General features: G+C 41.8%; 1 protein-coding gene and 1 long non-coding RNA gene across 5 annotated transcripts in view; one reads left to right on the top strand and one right to left on the bottom strand.

The window, feature by feature from the left end:
• The window catches only part of LOC134480215 (uncharacterized), a 66,264-nt gene extending 56,856 nt beyond the window's left edge, over positions 1–9,408 (top strand). For all 3 annotated transcript variants that reach the window (XR_010054450.1, XR_010054449.1, XR_010054451.1), the window contains 4 exons: positions 350–406; positions 7,213–7,266; positions 8,514–8,554; positions 8,977–9,408. This is a non-coding gene — a long non-coding RNA (uncharacterized LOC134480215). The remainder of the gene's footprint in view (positions 1–349; positions 407–7,212; positions 7,267–8,513; positions 8,555–8,976) is intronic.
• Positions 1–19,076, bottom strand: part of Slc9a9 (solute carrier family 9 member A9) — a 563,666-nt gene that overhangs the window by 464,969 nt on the left and 79,621 nt on the right. The window lies entirely within an intron of this gene.

Below are 19,076 nucleotides of genomic sequence, written 5' to 3'. Positions count from 1 at the left end.
ACCCCATCCTTCCCCAAGTTTTCTCACTTAGCATTTGAAACTCTTGACTATGCAATCTCAAAAACACAAGAATTTTATAAATATTGTCATATTTTAACAGAAAATGTCTTCCAGAAGTCATCTTTATATGTGGTGCTTTTGCCTAAAATGTTCCTTTTGGCTTGTCGAGTTCCTGGCAATTCTATGAAACTTCTGTGACCTTATCTCTAGGAAGATCGCTCTACCCCAACCCAAACTGCCAACTTGAGAGACAACTGTCTTTGTCTTGTACTTTTCCTGGGTCTGTACTTTAATAATTCAACACATACTACCTTAGATTTATCTGCTTTTGTGTCTTTTTCTCTCCTAGTTTGGGAACTGTCTAAACATAAGAGCCCCTTCCTTCATATTGCGTACTAACGTCCTGGTAAGTCTTCATTTATTTGTTAAACAAACATTTATTGATCACCTACTGTGTGCCAGACAAAATTTTAGCCATTTGGATTCAGAAGAAAACAAGGTTGAACACTATATTTTAAGAATATGGAGGTAAATTATTGAAATGGAACAGGTAAAAGCACATATGAGAGGTCTTTGTCGAAGTAAGATATGATTAGTATTGATTATCTACCCTATAGGACTAATACCTGGGCATTCTATGTGGAACTTTCTAAACTGGGTTAACTGAGGCGGGAAGATCCACTTTGTGGGCAACAACATTTCCTGGGCGGAGGCTCTGGACTGAAAATAGAGGAGAAAATGAGCTGAGCTTCCGCACCCACCCCTCCCCCACACCCCCTCCCCCACATGCCCCCAGGCTCCCTCTGATTTTAACCATCTGTCCAGTGTGACCAGCTGCCTCTGCCACCACGTTTTCTCCTTTGTGACAGACTATACTTTTGAACCGTGAGCCAAAATAAACCATTTCTTCAGTCGCTTTTGTCAGACATTTTGTTGTAGCAACTAGAGAGGTGACTGATGCCTGAGTATTTCCTTTCTCCTTTAGAGTTCACCTAAATCTCAAATATATTTTTAATCAACGCTGAGAAGACCAAAGACCGAGAAATCTCTCTCCTTTTCATTCTTAATTCCGAAGTTCAAAATAGGCGACTGAAGCCAGGGATTCATTCAACGGAAGGAGCAGCCCCTCCTCAACCCGAGCCGCAGACCTCTAAGGAGAAGGCTGTTAATTGGCCCGCTAATCAGTTCCTACAAAAAGGACTAACACAATAACGGACCAATAATGAGACGGCTCTTCTGAGGCTGGCTGCAGCTGGTTTATAAAGTATTAATCATCTGTGAGTCAGTGGGTACGGAGTATTAAGAACGAGGTTCTCTCCTAAATAAATTATTTCCCACTTACCCTGACAATCATAATTGGTGTATTTGAAAAAAAAATTATTTTAATACACTAAGTGGAACAAAGCTCAGATTTTGAGTCATTCTAATAATATCCCTTGATTAAAATATCAAGTTATCGTGCTTTATATTATTAAAGATTTACAGCCAGCAATAATAACTCAATAGATGGCATGGCACATTAAAAATGTCCTGGTAGTGTGTTACGATTTAAGATTTGTTTTGGAAAGATCGTGCTTTCCAAATCTTTTATATATTTTCTTCTTGAAAACATTTTCTGTCTTGGCATTTTAATCAGTCTTTAACTGGAATTTTCTCTTTGGGTTTACTAAAAACAGTGTCTTTTCATTTTCTTATTACTTGCTGTATCCCAGGTACAATTAGTGTTCTGTGCTAGTCACTTGCTATTTGCGGCTTTAGCCAAGTTGTTCTGATGAATGGCAGAGGCATTTTTATTTAAGAAAGACAGCAGGTACAATAGCGAAGTTTAAAACACAAAACTCACTGAATGGCTATAATAAGAATTAAAGCTCGTAGGAAAACTGCTCCAGATGGCAGGTCTGGGAAGTAATCTGAGGTTTCAAATGTTCCATACCCTGTTCAAGTTCTTTGTGTTTGGTTGGTGCAAAAACACAGTTCACTAGCTGGAGAGATGGTTCAGAGGTTAAGAGCACTGACCACTCTTCCAGAGGTCCTGAGTTCAATTCCCGGCAACCACATGGTGGTTCACAATCATCTGTAATGAGATCTGGTGCCCTCTTCTGGTGTGTCTGAAGACAGCAACAGTGTACTCACATAAAATAAATAAATAAGTCTTAAAAAAAAAGTTTGCTCATGTCTTACAGCTGGACTTTCTTCCTATGTGATTGTTATCAAACACCAATATTTCATACAGAAAATATGACTTCCCGAAATTTGTGTTGAGGGCTAAGTCAACTTTCTTCTAAACAAAAGTATTATTCAATGTAGAAAAATTGAAAATGTGAGTTGACATGTAAGACAGATACCAGTCTTACTCCACTAACATATTACCTTTGTTACCACCATGACCATCCTAATGAACAATGCTTATATCCACCAACTATACAAAGTTACCCATATGCCCTGTCAACACTGTACATACATGTGCATGCCGTAACTTAGTCCTCACAAAACTATCACAAGATAGTGTGATAGAAGTTTAAAACCAGTGGAAGCAATTCACATCTAGTTCTGTTTCTGTGCTTTATTGGGGGTTGAAGACCAAGGGCTACATTTTCTAGACCCCATCACCACAGTCTCTGTGATTTGGATTTTCCCATTTAATGACATGCTGTATCTAGACTTTAGGGATAATTGAGACTCAGAGGCCATTTATTCTCCTGCTACAGAGGAAGATGGCACTTAACAGAAGCTAGTTTTATGACAGTCCCTGAATCACTTTCCAGTCCTCTACTCAAAGCTCAGAGCTGGATCGGCCAAAGTTTCCTATGGTCCTTCACTCTTGTCTCAGATTCCCTGATGGTCTGGACACAGTTGTAAAATATTTCCTTGACTTTCTTCTTCCTTTCTTCCTACTGTTTTATAAGCTCTAAGATATAATTTAATTCTTTCTATTTTTAATACCTAGGAGGGATCTGTTTCCTGATTAAGTCTTTACTGTAACAGAAAAATATTGTTCCTAGGGTGTTCCTTAATACCAGTTCTTTGGTTCATCTATTATCAGTAGGGTGTCCAGAAATTCAATTCAGTTCTGATACTATGTTATCTGAAGTCAGATCCCAAGTGGTTAAATGTCTCCTTACTCTAAGGCTGTCCACACTTGAAATGACAGTTCCAGGCTATCTGTAGTTTTTACCAACTAGCTATATATTAGTGGTCCCACAAAGTCCCTTAGAATAAGTTGTCAATTATTTTACTAGAACAATTTCTAGAACTTTAGAAAGCACTTTATCTAGTTACACTGGTTTACCCCAGGGGATGTCAATCAGGAATAGTCAAATGAAAGAGAAAAGCAGAGTGAGGTAGGGGTGAGCATGAAATTCACATGGTCTCCTAGTGACTTACTGTATCTGGCCAGCCAGAGTTCTCTGACATTCAGGTTTGACTGAGACTCAGTCGTACAGGCATAACAGAGCAAACTAGTGGCCACTGATAACTGAATTTACTCTTTGGTTGGGTGGGGAATAGTGTGGGACTGAGACTTCAATGTTCTACTTGTGGCTTCGTCTTTGTGATAACCACTCTCTACCCTAAAGCTAAGTGGGGGGTGGGAGTGGGGCAGCAACAGTCACCCCAAGAGCATAAACTCAGATACAGGGAGGGGGACTTGTCAGTAATAAGATGATCCTTTCATCGCTGCCTCTAGAGAAATTCCAAGTTGTTAAGACTTCATGACAAATGCTAGGGGAAGTCTCTGTGTGTGTGTGTGTGTGTGTGTGTGCGCGCATCTGTGTCTGTGTGTGTGAATATATATGAATATATAAAAGATATTTCTCATTATATCATAATTCTATATCATAATGGATGATTGGAAGATATTTTATAAAGAGTCATTTGAGGACACCCAGATAGAAGGGGTGAAAGCTGGAACTGATGTTCACTGGTATCTTGGGGCAGAACACAAGTTCTATGATAAACTGTATCTCATTTTGGAACACTTTGTGTCAATCTGCATTTTATACATTTTTACCAACCTATGACTCATACCACTTACAGAACGTTACAATGGTCTATTTTTAAATGATTGTATGAAGATTTTTTTACATCGTTTATCATTTTGACTTGCAGAACTTGAGGAATATTCTGTTGCTAATATTTAGCATATTTTATTTTAATGTTTTCTTAATATTGGACTTTTGGATGAGTTGCAACTTTTACTTTTAAATAATGATAAAAGGACTCAAATTCTTTCAAATTTTGCCCACATTTCATTTTGTATCAAAGAGAGATTCCTAAAAATTGAATTACAATATGTCAGTCTATAAATTACTATAAGATTTTGATATTACTATCCATGAAATGGACTGAGAGTATACAAAATATTTTATTTGAAAGAGATTCCTTCTTTGAGCTATTCTATTTGAGCTAATTAACCAAGATGCAACAGGGGGCCCCTGATTTTAAAAAGTTTGACTTAATTAACAGAATATTCCCATCTAGGGATGGAATTCCCGATCACCTCATTCTCCATGCTGGGATTTTGTCTGCTTGATTTTGTGCAGGTCCCATGCATGCTGCCCCAGTATGTCACAGCCACTGTGAGTTCATATGAGCAGGTCCCATCCACACTGTCACAGCCACTGTCAGTTCATGTGTGCAAGTACCATGCACACTGTCACAGCCACTGTCAGTTCATGTGTGCAAGTACCATGCACACTGTCACAGTCACTGTCAGTTCATATGTGCAGGCGCTCTTTCATGTCTAGAAAATAATGTCATACTGTTGGCATTCTCTACTTCTGGCCCTTATAACGTTTCTGCTCTCCTCCTCCATGATCGCCGAGCCTTGGGAAAAGGTCTATGTATTATATAGATATCCTGTTTAGGACTGAGAATCCCCCATTTTTAATTTTCTGAGCCTCAATCAATTGTGGGCATCTGTTAATCATAGAAAATATTGATGATCACCAGCTTCTCTGGTGAAAGATTGAGAGGTGTACTAATCTACGAGTATAAAGATTTTTCTTTAGGACTGAATCAATACTATATCCATTTAGCAGAATAATAGTAGTAAAGTCTTCTGTAGGACCCATGACATGCCTAGACTCGGCTCCCATTAATGGTGCCAGGCATGGGGTCAATTTTGTAGTTGCTGTATATAGAGTCATTTTTGTTCAGGGATGTAACCCCTGAGCGGTTACCTTACCAACGCCCGAGTAGATGGCTGTGCATACAGCAGAAGTACTACGAGGGCTCCATGCGGATAAGGAGGGATGATAGAGACAGAGATCTACAGATAGATAGAAAGATAGACAGACAGGAGGGGATAGATGAAATTGGGAGGAATACTGGTGATGGGAATAGGCAAGGGATTGGAGGGAAGGGGTGGGGGATGAACTTAATCAAAAAGCATTACATGCATGCATTAAAATCCTAATTAATAAAAATATAAGTGGGGATCAGACTTAAGCCTGATGTTGTTTGCCATGGTCAAAAAAGAGCTGCCACAGGACCTGCTGGCTGTCACTTCCACCCCACTTAGAGACAAGCACCTCATGCTGTCACTTCCACCCATCCCACTTAGAGACCAGCACATGCTTCCTCATGCTGTCTTCTTTAGTGATGAACAGAATGAAGGCGACTCCAGGATCTACAGTGAAGTTCATCTAGATTCCTAAACTTCATTTGCGGACTTTTGCCAACAAGAAATGATATTTTCTATGATGATCTAGAAAAGGGGAAGCATGTCCTTTCGCTTCTTCTGAGCCACTGGGTGAACACTGGATAAATCTGGCTGATCCTTATTTATGTCATTCCAAGGTCTTCCAGAAAGTTCTTAGAAGTGAAAATCTGCCCAGATGTAGTCACCTGGAAACTATGGCGGTGGGACCCAGACACCTGAGTGTTAGGCAGGTGTAAGTCAGAGTGCGTGCTTCTGTTTATTTCTTTGCTTTCGGTCAGCATTCCCATTACTACCATATCCCATGAGGCATTTCAACCACGCCCATGCTCCAGTCAGGATGCCCCTTCCCATCTGGGTTTCCATATGATGAGGTAAAGTGCTGGTGTTGACACCAGGACTGTCTTGCAGAAGTCGCTGACAACATCCAGCTTCTCCTGCTAGAACATCCTGTGGTTTTCTACTCTCTGCCCTATCAAAGAAGCTTTCACCTTGGTGAGGAGTTGGCTGAGTTAGAGAACAACTACTGTCCCATGCAGAATACAATCGTCTGAGATTAGAGACAGAAGCAGTGCTATTTACACAAGATTCTGAACATACATACAAGTATAAATATGTGTGGAACACACATACACATATGAGCCATTTTATCACTTTGAAATGTCAAGGACGAGCTATTTTAGGGATCTAAAGAGCAAGTTCACTTTGAAGATGTAGTGAATTAAAAAACAGCAGAGTATGATGATGGCCCTTCTAGGTAAATGCCCCAAACGGGAGCTATTTACAACTTCCCATCAGATTTAGCTTTTAAAATAAATATATCTGTTTTATCCAAATTAATAGTGTTTATGACACTATCATTTGATAGGTAATTATGTACTTTTCCAGTAATATTAAATGCATAGCCATTAAAATAAAAACATCCACTTTCAGAAGCACCATGTAAACCATCTTTTGATGAGAATACGATTAATTTGTCTAATAAACAGTCATGTCTCCTCATTGGGGAATGCCAGAAATTAATGCATGCCGACAAGAGAAAATATATAACATATAAATTAAGTGTTAAAAAAATCTCATGAAAACAGAAAGGAGATGCCCTTAATATTTGTGGAAACAAACAGGGTCTATGAGACTAAAGGCAAACTGAGCTATCCAATAGTATTGGACTATAGCTTTGAACTCAAGTTCTTTTCCACAGATGCAGAGGTAAAATATTCCGATACTGCCATACATGTATAATAGCATCAAGCAATTAATTAGTTTCCTATTGGTAGAATGAAACAAGAGAAAGAGGCTAGACTGTAGCAATGAACTAGGATTGGAGATATAAATAATAACTCAGGTTTACTTTCTCTAGATATAAACAGTTATATATAGAAAGAGAATATGCATATGTATGTGTATATGTATGTGTATATGTCGACAGGCTAGTATACAAGTATACATTTCTTCGTTGCCTTAGGGCATCTGAAGGAAACTACCTACTAGTACTAGCAATAAATTTTAGTTTCTAACACCGTTATTTAATGAAAAGAACTTTTCCCACACAGGAAGGACAGAAAGGAGAATATTCAACACTCGCCTGCAGCAGCTTGTCCCTCCAGGTATGTAAGAAAATTCAGGGCGGTGTCTATATGCCAGGCAGGCGTGCAGGCCAACTGAGAAAGCTCCCAGCCGCCAAAGGTGACATAATTTCAGCATCATAATGGAGTCTCACAATATTAATCACAGCATAGAAATAGCAACGGGTCCACACTGGCATAAACAAGTGATTGAATAATGCAGCAGTTGCAGAGAGGCCAGTGTCCTCCTCACAATGTGTGCCGGTACCCCACCGAAAGGGGAGAAAGTGACAGCCTGCACCTGTGGGCTCTGTGTGGCGAGCTCCTTTCAAATCACGCAGCAGGCCAGGGAGGAAGCAGATTTACCAGTGAGAAACTGACCACGGCAGCCTCAGGCAGGAGGTCAAAGTCTACGTCTGTGTCATAAATTAGAGTATGTGCCTATGAGTGATGGGAAGAAAGTGGTGCCAAATCCCCATAATCTTTCTTCCCCAAACCCCAAACCCCATCGAATCATGAGACAAATCTCACACAAACTCCAGTACAAGGGCGTTCTATCCTATACCTGTCTAACTCCCATAAAATTGTCGAAGTCATTAAAACAAATGTAAGCTTAAGAGATTGTCACAGCCAGTGTAGGAGAGATGGCTCAGAGGTTAAGAGCACCGATTGCTCTCCCAGAGGCCCTGAGTTCAATTCCCAACAATGACATGGTGCCTCACAACCATCTGTAATGGGGTCTGATGCCCTCTTCTCTACGCAGTTGTACATGCAGATAGAACACTCATATACATAAAATAAGTAAATATTGAAAAGGGGGAAAAAGGAAGGAAGGAAGGAAGGGAGGGAGGGAGGGAGGGAGGGAGGAAGGAAGGAAGGAAGGAAGGAAGGAAGGAAGGAAGGAAGAAATTTTACAGCCAAGAGGAGTCTAAGGGAACCTAACAGCCAAATTAATACAGAATATTGGACAGGTCCTTAAAACAGCATACCATACAGAGTTGATTGGTTGTGATAAATGAACGGATTCTAGCAAGTCAGTTCTAAACCAATGTGTTAATAATGGAAACTGGCTAACAGGGACCTTTATTCACTCAGTGTGCATACCTAAAACTGTTCCAAAGCACAGAGCCCATTGCTTTTACAAAAATAAAACACACCACACTTCTTGAGGACAGTCTGTTTCTTGTCTCCAGGGGGGGCCCTCTTCAGATTCTTCCAATAAGCTGCTGTGGAGGGCAATATATATGGAGCTAATCAGAAGCAAAATCCAACTCCTATTCTGCTTGCAGAACCCATGACCCAGATAACATGCTGTACTACTGTATTAGGGGTAAGTTTGTGTTTGTGTATAATGGGCACCCAATGCTTGGATGTACTCGGATGCATAAGTGGGGCTCCATGGCATTCCTGACTACTTCAGGAATGGGGGTGTGAAAGTTAGAACACTATCATTTCTGCTGCACAAGTTTTTAGTGATGAAAACAAATAAAAATTTTAGTATAATAAATTCCAACACCTTTATCCTCTGGATGCGAATGTTTAGACTAAAGGACCATCCAGGTATTAAGATGCAAAGAATGCAAGTGGTAAGCATCTAATTCTGCTCATACTAATACCAGCAGGTTAATATCAGTGTAACTCATAGCATGTTTCAGACACCAGAGATCTAGAATTCAACATCGTTTTTATCTTCGAGAACTTCAGAATTCTTAATATAGCCTGGCTAATGGCAATTTTCTGTTTTGTTTAAAGGATAACTGTGTCCCGGTTGTCATCCTAAATTCTGGGTGTCCTTGGACAGCCACGGGGCTGCTGGATATCTGCAGATCCCCTCTGTCCTCTTTAGCAAGCTGAACATATGGCCGCTTCATTCCAGAGGAGCTGATCAGAGACCTGCAGGCTGCTGCAATCTATAAGGACAGTCGCCCATACAGGTGTCCCTGACTCAAAACTCCTTCAGAGCTAAACTACAATGGTCAAAACAAAATGGCCCTCTTTCCCAGTGCCCTGTCTCCATTCAGCCACCGGCCTGAACCCTGCCAGTCTTATTCCAGTCATAAAAGAACTTCTGATTCTGTTCCTCCGTGCTATTTACATAATAATTATAACCCACTATTTCATGCTCTAATGGTTTAAAAAAGCTTCAAACGTCTTCACCGCTTTTTTTTTCTCAGTCAAATGATTAAGGGAAAAATAGGTTTAAATGTTTTTTCATTAGGCAAATACGTAACAATTAAGCTTGATTAGGTTGAAGAATCAGAGGAATAAGATGCAAGGCCTATACATTTCTTTATATAGGCATTCACCATGACAACATCCCAAGGAAGTTTTTAATGAGAAAGGACTAAGGTGGCATTCATCAGAAGTTTGACCACCAGGGGAACCCTCCTTCAGCAAGGTAGATACCCCAGTGCAGGGTGAGGCTTTATTCTCCTCAAGTCACACTTAATGGCCAATTAAGGCCATTTGTTCAGCCTAGCCAACCTCTTTTGTTGTTCCCTGCTTCAGCTTTGAATGCCAGGAGCTTTTTTCAAAGAAGCCTGGCCTTTTGCAGTTTAACCTCTAATTTAATATGACTGGCATACAGAATATACTGCTTTGATGCTTGGATGATAACTCAAAGGAAAAAGAGACTAGGTGTTCAGACACAACAGAGTCCAGAGACCGATGAACGGTGAATACTGACCGGTGACCATTTTTTAAGCTACCAAGACTCATTTATTTTACCAGGACTTCCTCTAGTTGCAAAGAAACAACAGGTATTTTGTCTTTGAGGTGCAGAAAACAGAACCCAGCGAAGGAATGGAAGGATGTAGCTAAATTCGGATTATCAGTATTCTCTTCTGGATTGCTGCTATTTTTAAGGACTGCTGTATTCTTGTGTCATAATTCTAACTCAGAGACTAGCCAATGGGGTCTGGAAAGAACAGGACACTAAAATTGTCCTTTACAAAACCTTTACAACTGTGCACAATGAGCTTGATCCTATTAACTCCTGAGTTCCTGTCACCGATGGAGGGTAGTGTCACCCATGCCTAGGATGCTAGATGTTGGTATAATGGTGGTTATTGTTTTGCTATTGGAAATTCTTCCGTCAAGGTGCTGACAGAATCTTGAATTTTCATACCATCCCAGGTGCCAGAATGTTGTCTATAATGTGAGAGGCACCAGGGATAAGATGCTGTCCAAGATTAACAGGGTCCCTGCCTCTAGGAAATTACATCTCAATGGAGGATAGAAGAAAACAAACCAAAGACATCATTTTGGAAACTGACAAATTCCCTGGAAACAATTCCCTGGAAGTGCTCTCTTATAAAGGCGGATTCTCTCCACGGGACACCAGAGTGTAGAGACTTGGATGGAGAGGAGAGCAAGTTACAGCCCAGAGAGTACAAAAGGGTCCTGGGCCAGGAAAGAACCCAGAGGTTCTAGAGTGGTGCAGACTTGGATGGCTGGATCAAGGACCAAAATATAGGCAGGGCAGGAAGGGCCCAACTCAGAATGAGCTCTTGTTTCCAGCAAGTTCAGTTGCACCTAGAGGTTGTAGGCAGAGATAACATGGTCTCCTGTTTGGAGAATGGATTTTCGAGGATAAAAGCAATAACTGAAAACCATCATTCAGGTTGTCCAATACTTGAAACAAGAGGTAAGGAACAGCTTACACTCCAGATGGCGGGGGGTGGGGTGGGGGTGGGAGTGGATCCCTGAATATCAGGCACTTTGCTCAGGTCCCCTTCTTTTCCACTTGCACCACTATCCTGGCATTTCTATCACAACCTTGTCTTAGCACACACCGCGTTGTTTTCTTTTCCTAACTGTTTATGACCATTCCTCTCCCAAGCTAAATTGTGAGGTCTCAGAGGACACGCATGGGATATAATTTATCTTTCTATTTGCGAAACTGAGCCCAGCGCCTGACAGCTACTGGTCTCTCAATAAATGCATTTTGAGTTTAATTGAAAAGTTGAATTGAATTCAAGGCTGCTATCTCCAATTCTCAGAGAAAGGGCTTGTCACCAGGACCTGCCAATGTGGGGTACAGTCACCTTTTGTGAAACGACTCAAATAATTTCTCCCCCACATGGTGTGATCTGCTGCCTGCTCATAGCAAATAAAAAATAGCAATTAGTGAGAACAAACTTAGAAACACCGTTGGCTGAAAAGGCTTATTTTTTTTTCAGGTACCTGCTATTAGTTTTACTTTCTAATATGAAATAAAGTCATAATTTTTTTAAAGTTGCCACCAGTGACAATGTTCTCTATGGTATCCAAGATTGAAATATTTATTTTTCTACATGAAATTTTCTAACAACTTTACGTGTTTTTCCCATCAAAATTAATACTTTTGAATTTATTATTTTTCCTCACCAAATGCTATCACTTGAATCATGAAACATGAGTTGTTTGAAACAATAATGGTCCCACTAAGAAAGAAGGCCCTAGCCCCCGGACTATGTAAATGTGACCTTAAATGGAAATAGGGGCTTTGAAAATGTTATTAAATTACAAATATTGACATGGACATATCTCAGATTATTCAAATGGACCCTAAAGAGAATTTCAAGAGTTCTGATGCCTGAGAGGCAGAGAAAAATTGACTGTGCACACAGGAGATGGGAGCACTGAGCGGAAAGAAGTCTACAATGGTCCTTGAAGGCTGGAATGATGGAGCAGTTTACCAAGGAATAGCGGCACCCAACAGAAACAGAAAGACTGGAGTGATGGACTGGATACCAAGGAATAGCGGCAGCCACCAGAAACAGAAAGATGAAACAAAGGTGACTCCCCTGGAGCGTCTGTAGGGAAGGTGGCACTGTTGACCCTTTGCTTTTTATTAGAAATTCAGATTTCAGGCATCCACCCCCAGAACCCTGAAAGAAAATGTCTCTGTTGTTTAATGTTCTCAGACGTCTGTTTGCCAGTTACAGAAGCCAGAGGAAAGCTATGCATTCATGCTCTATCCTCTCCAAATACTGTTCTAGAATTCTCTGAGAATTGGTCTGCTTTCTATGTATCTTCCATTTCTTTTCTCTCTCTCTCTCTCTCTCTCTCTCTCTCTCACACACACACACACACACACACACACACACACACACACACACACACACCACTTCAGAATTTGTTCTTATAGGCTCTGTTATGGATGCTCTCCACACACTGGATAATGTATAGGCTCACAAACCTAGCTGAATCATGCTTTGTGTGTCTGAGACCTCAGAGTTCCTTGCCCTCATGGCCTAGAGCCTGCTTCTACCTCCCCACAGGTCTTATTTTTAAGCCTAGAATGGAACTGAAGTAGAACAGTGGGTAGGACAGAGTAGAACTTTGTGTGTCACAAACTCTAAACTGAGGCAGACTTGGAAGTCATTATTGAAATGTTGAAGACATACTTGTCAAGGCAGAACTATGGCACGTGTTTATGTAGCAGTCTGGTAACTTGATTTGTAGCATTAAATATTCAGAGATGTGTCTTGGAAATACATACCCATGTGTTCTTGTCCTGTGATCCACAAATGTTAGAAGTCAGGGACTGGATCAGGACTCAGCAAAGTTGACAGAACCACTTTTCACCAAAAAACATTCCATGCACAAACTGGGAATCTATCAGTTTAGCAATCCTGGCCTCACTCTAGCAACCAAGCATTCTTTAAGCATGAGACGTAGAAATCTTCCCAGCTGTCTACGTTTGGATTCAGAACCTGGGTTTCAAACAGTGAGGCTTTCTGTGTTCATAGAAATCTCCTTATTCAATGCCTGGCTATTCACACAATGCAGCGGGTTTCTCTGTTAGCCATCAGCCTAGCTGACCCTTTGGAGCAAAAGACAAGATTAGAGACTGGAGCAAAAGAAAAGAGAGGATTAACATCCAAAGGAATGAAGAGGGCATCTGGTGTTTTCTAGAATTCTTCCAGCAGGGACTAACTAAACTCCACTCAGGAACCTTGAGGTCTTGGCTTTGGGTGGCTCTTTAAGAGAATACATTTTGTTAATTCTTCACAAATTCTTAACCCTGGCTTACTCTTAGCAAGAAAGCTGTCATGATTTCCAGCTAGCCCAACTCTACCCCCATGTCCACATTTCTCCTTATTGTGTCTGGACCTGAGTTCTGTAAGAAAGTTCTAGAAGGTTTCCTATCCTGCAACACAACAGTCCTTCATTGAAACCCACATTTATTTATAAAGCTACCATGCATATAAAGAGCTTGCTTTGGTATTCCTCTCCTGTGGAAACTCCCTCAACATAACCTGGGGCACTTAGAACAAAAGCCACTCTTTCTTCCATACTCTGTAGGTGGGCTCCCCTCTGATTTCCTATTCTTCCTAGTTCTCCCTTCTGGTTCATCTGTGTCCAACCCTCCTTCCTCTGATTTGCTCCTCAAATATACCGAGTTTGTTTATATTGCTGGAGCTCCTGAATCATGCAGCTGCTACCTCTCCTGCTTCCAGGGACATCCCAGTTAACCCATTCATCCCCGCAGTCTCTCTGGCAGGCATACATGATCTCATCAGGCACAACTTTGGGCCCATTTCTCTCTTACCTAGCATCTTTCCTAGAGGAGAGATTGCCCTGTGGGCTGGGATCTTACTGACTAGATTCCTGCCATTTTTCCAGAGTCCAGCAAGGTGCTTTTCTGAATGAACTCCTACCTCAGGCTGCTCCAGCAGTTGGGCCTCCCAAGTGAGGCCCTCCACAAATACTGAAGGTCATGACATCACCGTTTGACAATATGGGTGGTCCATGACCCTCAGGCCTCTTTGCTTCTTGCTTCAGGAATGTTCAAGTTCGGTTGGGTAGATGGCACTTCTCCATCAGTCCAGAGCAGCTCTAGTGAAGCCCATTTACTCAACTCTGGCCCCTTTCAGTTTGTTCTCATGATGACAGGGGGCATTGCTCTCATGAAGTCTCATTCTTTCCAGATGCCTAAACCCATGCATTTTAAAACTTATCACACAAAGCAGACTACAGATATCTAATCTTCCTTTCCCGTGAAAGCAGGGGCTATATGTGGTCAATCATTTTCTTTTATCCAACAAGTAAGAAACACATTAAATATTCTGTTCACTGAATATGTCTTGAGTACACAATCCTTAAGAAGCCCTCCTCCTGACTGTACTCGTTTACTAGACATAGCCACTCACAAGGAACAGGCCCATGTTTGCAAGAATACTTGTTCATGTACTGGCTCGCTCCCATCCTCCTCCACTGACATCCTTACCCACAGATGTTTCCTTTCCTATAAAGAAGCATTTTGGGGGCTGGAGAGATGGCTCAGTGGTTAAGAGCACAAATTGCTCTTCCAGAGGTCCTGAGTTCAAATCCCAGCAACCACATGGTGGCCCACAACCATCTGTACTGAGATCTGATGCCCTCTTCTGGTATGTGTACAGGACAGCTACAGTATACTTATATGTAATAAATAAATATTTTTAAAGGAAGCATTTTCTTCACAGATGCCTTAAAGTCATGACTCATGCCAACTACATACAAAGCATTAAAAGGAGATATATTATACAGAAGGCTAGAATAACTGAAGACAGGTACAAACTAAAATTATAGACGCTATAACTGTGATATATAAGCATGGGAATATAAGGATCAGTTTTTGAAAGTTGAGAGTTAAACACATCAGTCCAACTTCATAGGTATTAGTTAGGCACTGATTAAACTAAAGAAAGTTTAGAGCATTGTGTTTTAAACATGGTGAACAAGTAACATTATGTTTTATCATGCTATTTAAAAAAGTATGCATAGAAACTGTATACATCTCTATCTAGTTTGATGCACTGAGACTGTTATAGTCTCAAAAACAAAGAACTGTGATACAAACTTTCTCACACACAACTAGGACAGTCTTCCTTCTAGACAAAAATGTGTCCACAGCTAATGTTAGGAAGAAATCACTTTCCGCCAACAGCACAGAAATTTAACAAAGTCATAACGGACAATGAAAGGCTGAGAATCAAAAAGCCGGGCTGGGAATTTTATCTTTCTCCCACTCAGAACAACTCTATAGAGAAAGTATCCTACCTTATAGAATGGATATTAAATGTCATCTAAACCATTCAAAGTTAAGAGGCAAAATCATCTGTATGTGTAGGAGTTTTAGCAGCATAATATTTTTATCATACCAGAAAGCCAGAGTTAATGAGAATAGTAGATTGATTTCCTAACCTAAGAGCTCAACAATTGATCTGATTTATACTCTATTTCTCAGATCATCTAAACCCTCCTTAAAAATCCCTTAATTGGTCCGTAGGGTATGGCTATCCTGGGTTCCAGCTTGTATTTCTGTGTGACAATCCTTGTGCGAGCTAAAGTCTGAGGACAGCTGGCTCTGTTAGAGCACAAACAAAAGGCGAGTCTGCCTACAGGCAGATGTGTACACATCAAGTCCCTCTGCCTTTCAGGTGCCATTAAAGGCTGGCTGTGAATTGGGGTGAAACCAAAACAGTGCAGGCCCCCCTGTAAGCCTTGCTCCATTCTGCTTCGACTGTAAGATTAAGCCTCCCGAATGGGAATATTTCTTAGTGAGTTTATCATTGTTCTTAGTAAAAGAAGCAGAGGCAGGGAGAGAGAGAAGATGATGCCACAGTCAGTGCTTGCCTAGTAGGCACTAGCACCCGACAGCCCAGTTAAAACTGGCCCAGATGCAAAAGAAAAGGAGAAGCGTCAATGTCTCAAAGAGGTCCCACCCACTCTGTTGTTATCAGTCCCCACAGTTTATTTTAAACTGTGTTCTAGCTTTCCACAGAGCACCTTAATAACTTCAGGAAATGACAAGGGTTTGCATTTTCTCTGACATTTTCTAATCTTGGGAGCTTCATGTTGCTCCGGAGAGCCCCGGACTTCTTGTATTGTATTTTTTTAATGCCTGTAATCAAGGCCTTAACCCAGGTCCTAAGCAAAGCTAACAAATAATTATCCTGCACAATGTGGCTAAAAATGGGAGCCTAATTAATAAAGCACTAATTGAACTTCCCCATGACTGATACATTAGTTCCTGCTCTGACATAAACATTAATCAAATCCTCTGAATAATTCAGTTCTCCACTTCCCTCACCTGTGTAGACAAATCGGCCTGCTGTCCTGTCCTGGTAACATGCAAGGAAACGCTCTTGCTGCTGCTGCCGCGGCTGCTGCTAATCCACAAGGCCTTCATTTGGTACCAATAACCACAAACGGTCCAAAGGAAACGTAAAGAGGACACAGAATAAAAGCAGTGCACGTTGTCTATATGTGCACACGATGCTATATATAAATCATAACCGTCTTTATATGTAACATAAGTATATGTAAATATGTTTAAATTTTAATGTTATATATTTAAGACAAATGTTTCTTCCTCATCTGAACAAATAAAGCCATTTGGAGGAGAACACAGTTTAAAGTGTTTCACAAGAACTTCTGCATTTTAATGAAGTGGGCTATTTGGATTGCAACTGTAGAGGCCAGTAGATTTTTCTCTAATTATGTGATTAGATAAATATTTATGTATTTTTCCTCTGTTGAAATCCAAGTTTCCTGGGGCATCTGGATACTGGCGCTGTCTTATCCAGATGGTAGGTCCCATTCTCAATTTTGCTAAAGGACCTGCCTTAAATGTCGCTTCTCAGGGCGTTCTCAATTGGCCTTGGTCTGGCATTGCAAAATGAGTCAAGGGTACCGTGCTTACTTACTGCTGTCAACCTGGTTCTTAGCACATGGGGAGTGGCACACTCTTAAGAGGCATTGATTTCATTAAAGATTTCATCTTCAAATCAAGAACAGGATGCCACCAGCAGAGGAAATATCTCTGGTATAACTAGAGGAACGGTGGTCGGCGATGTGTCACAGATTTCTTCTCCTTTCAGAACATTCAACTTATCACCCCTGCTGCTGTAAAGACAGCCTGTAGCTGTCTGTCACCATAGGCCTTCCTTTGGTTGAAGAAAGCCACCTTGCCCAAGACTTAATTCCTCCCACAGGCACCCAAGGATTAAAAAAAAAATGTTTAAGGACAGAGGGCCTTGGGAGCGGATGGCCTGTTCGTGTTATGCTAGGCTGGTACAGGCCTTCCACTCCCACGGCCCTCTGCCCGGTGAGGGTGGGTACTCGGGATAATGAGGTAGATACAGCCTCAGCAAGCAAATCGCAGAGAAGCTAAGGAAAGCAAACGCAGCGTGAGGGAAATTCAGGTATCACTGAAAATTAGACTGCACGAGGCCATGTTTTCCCATCCATCTGGGTATACTTGTGGGCCAGGGTCCGGGTACCCTCAGTGAGCCTGACTCGTCAGCACTGCGGGCAGGTTAGAGCAGGCAGAACAGCCAGGGTTGAGAGGATCAGGCGGTTCTTCCACCCGGAACCTTTTAATCACCTCTCAGATGCTCATCAAGCTCTTCAGGATCCAGTTCAGAGGTGCTTCAAAGCAGCCTCACTTCAAAGCGAGGTTCAGAGGTTTGAAAATAGACTACAGAGTCCTCAGAAATCTCATCGGCGGCTGCAGCTGAGTGGGCACCACCCCTGCCCTTATTGTTGAAGGAAAATGAGATTCCAGAAATTTCTCTCATTATCAGAGAAAGCAGCAGTCTAGCGCTGCTAGTGCTGCCGATAGGAACACAGCTATTCAGGCTTCTCCCGGAATCTGGCCACCATTCTGTGGGCTCTGCATTCTCTTTTTCATCCCTTTAGGCACACGAAATCTATCCAGGCTCCAGGTGAGGCCGTCCACACTGGGCATCATCATCCAATGAGGACGGAACATGTATTTGGCTTGGAGAGCCTCACTGTGCTTTACTGATGGATGTATACTGGGCTCAGGGAGAGCACGGTGCACAGGAGGCAGAAGGTAGGGGCCCGAACATGGCGGTGGCTTTCAAGAATGTATGTGGACTTAATACTTGATGATGGCTTTGTCCCCAAAAGCCATCTCAGGCTCAGCTGCCTGCACAGAGCCCCAACTCATGAAAGGGCACCAGGAGAGCTATGTGAAAAGATTTCTTTTCTTTAAAAAAAAAAGTTATCTACTAGATGCTCTGAAAAGAGCTTTTTGTGCTAAGCTTAAGGCAGCTCAGTTTAACTAGCAGTAGGCAGGGCATTGTTAGAAAACGGATAAAAATGGGAGATAAGCTTTGCTCCCACAATCTGCTTCCAACGGATACGGAAAAGAAAAGAAGTGGCTCCATGGAGGCACATTGTCGCCGCGCTCCTTGAGCTTAAAGGCCTTCCTCTGGAATTAATATTTACCTCCAATTACAGTTTCCTGGGGTAAGGAGTCCCTGCCGATGAACCCGCTCTGAAAAGCTTTGATTTACTGAAGGAGCAGGCAAATCCACTCACTCAAGGTCCCCCCTCGCAGAAAGGGCCAATGAGAAGATTAAAATCAGAGTGGGAGGCCATTTTTAGTTACATTTCTTTGAAGTTCAGACCTTGGCTCCTTCTCTCTTTCCATTCCCTTGGAGCAGAGGAGCACTGGAAATTTCGCTCGGCTTTTCGAAGGCGCACATCTGCCTGCAGGCTGTAGCTATACCTTCTCTTGCTTTGCCTCCTTTGGAAGGATTTTCTGCCAAATTAAGATTCGCCTTATGTGGAGAACAACGGTGTGGATGCATCACACTACTGGCTGGGTGCCTGCAAGGTAGAGCGCCTTGGAGGAGCTGCATTCCTCAGATGCTCCCAACTCTGAGGGAGGGCTCTGGATCTTCCCTTCCCATTCTGTTAACTTGCAGGGCATTCTAAGCTCTGCTCCTGTCTATGGGAAGATGGAGGAACAAGGTGGGGTTCTGTCCCCTGGCCCAATGTAGCTCTAGCGTTTACCCTTCCTTAGTATCCTTCAAAACACTCATTGGTAACCACAACTGGGCTTTCCCCAT

This window comes from Rattus norvegicus, chromosome 8, assembly GCF_036323735.1.
Source record: "Rattus norvegicus strain BN/NHsdMcwi chromosome 8, GRCr8, whole genome shotgun sequence".
NCBI lineage: Eukaryota > Metazoa > Chordata > Mammalia > Rodentia > Muridae > Rattus > Rattus norvegicus.
This window is presented reverse-complemented; position numbering and strand designations above follow the sequence as displayed.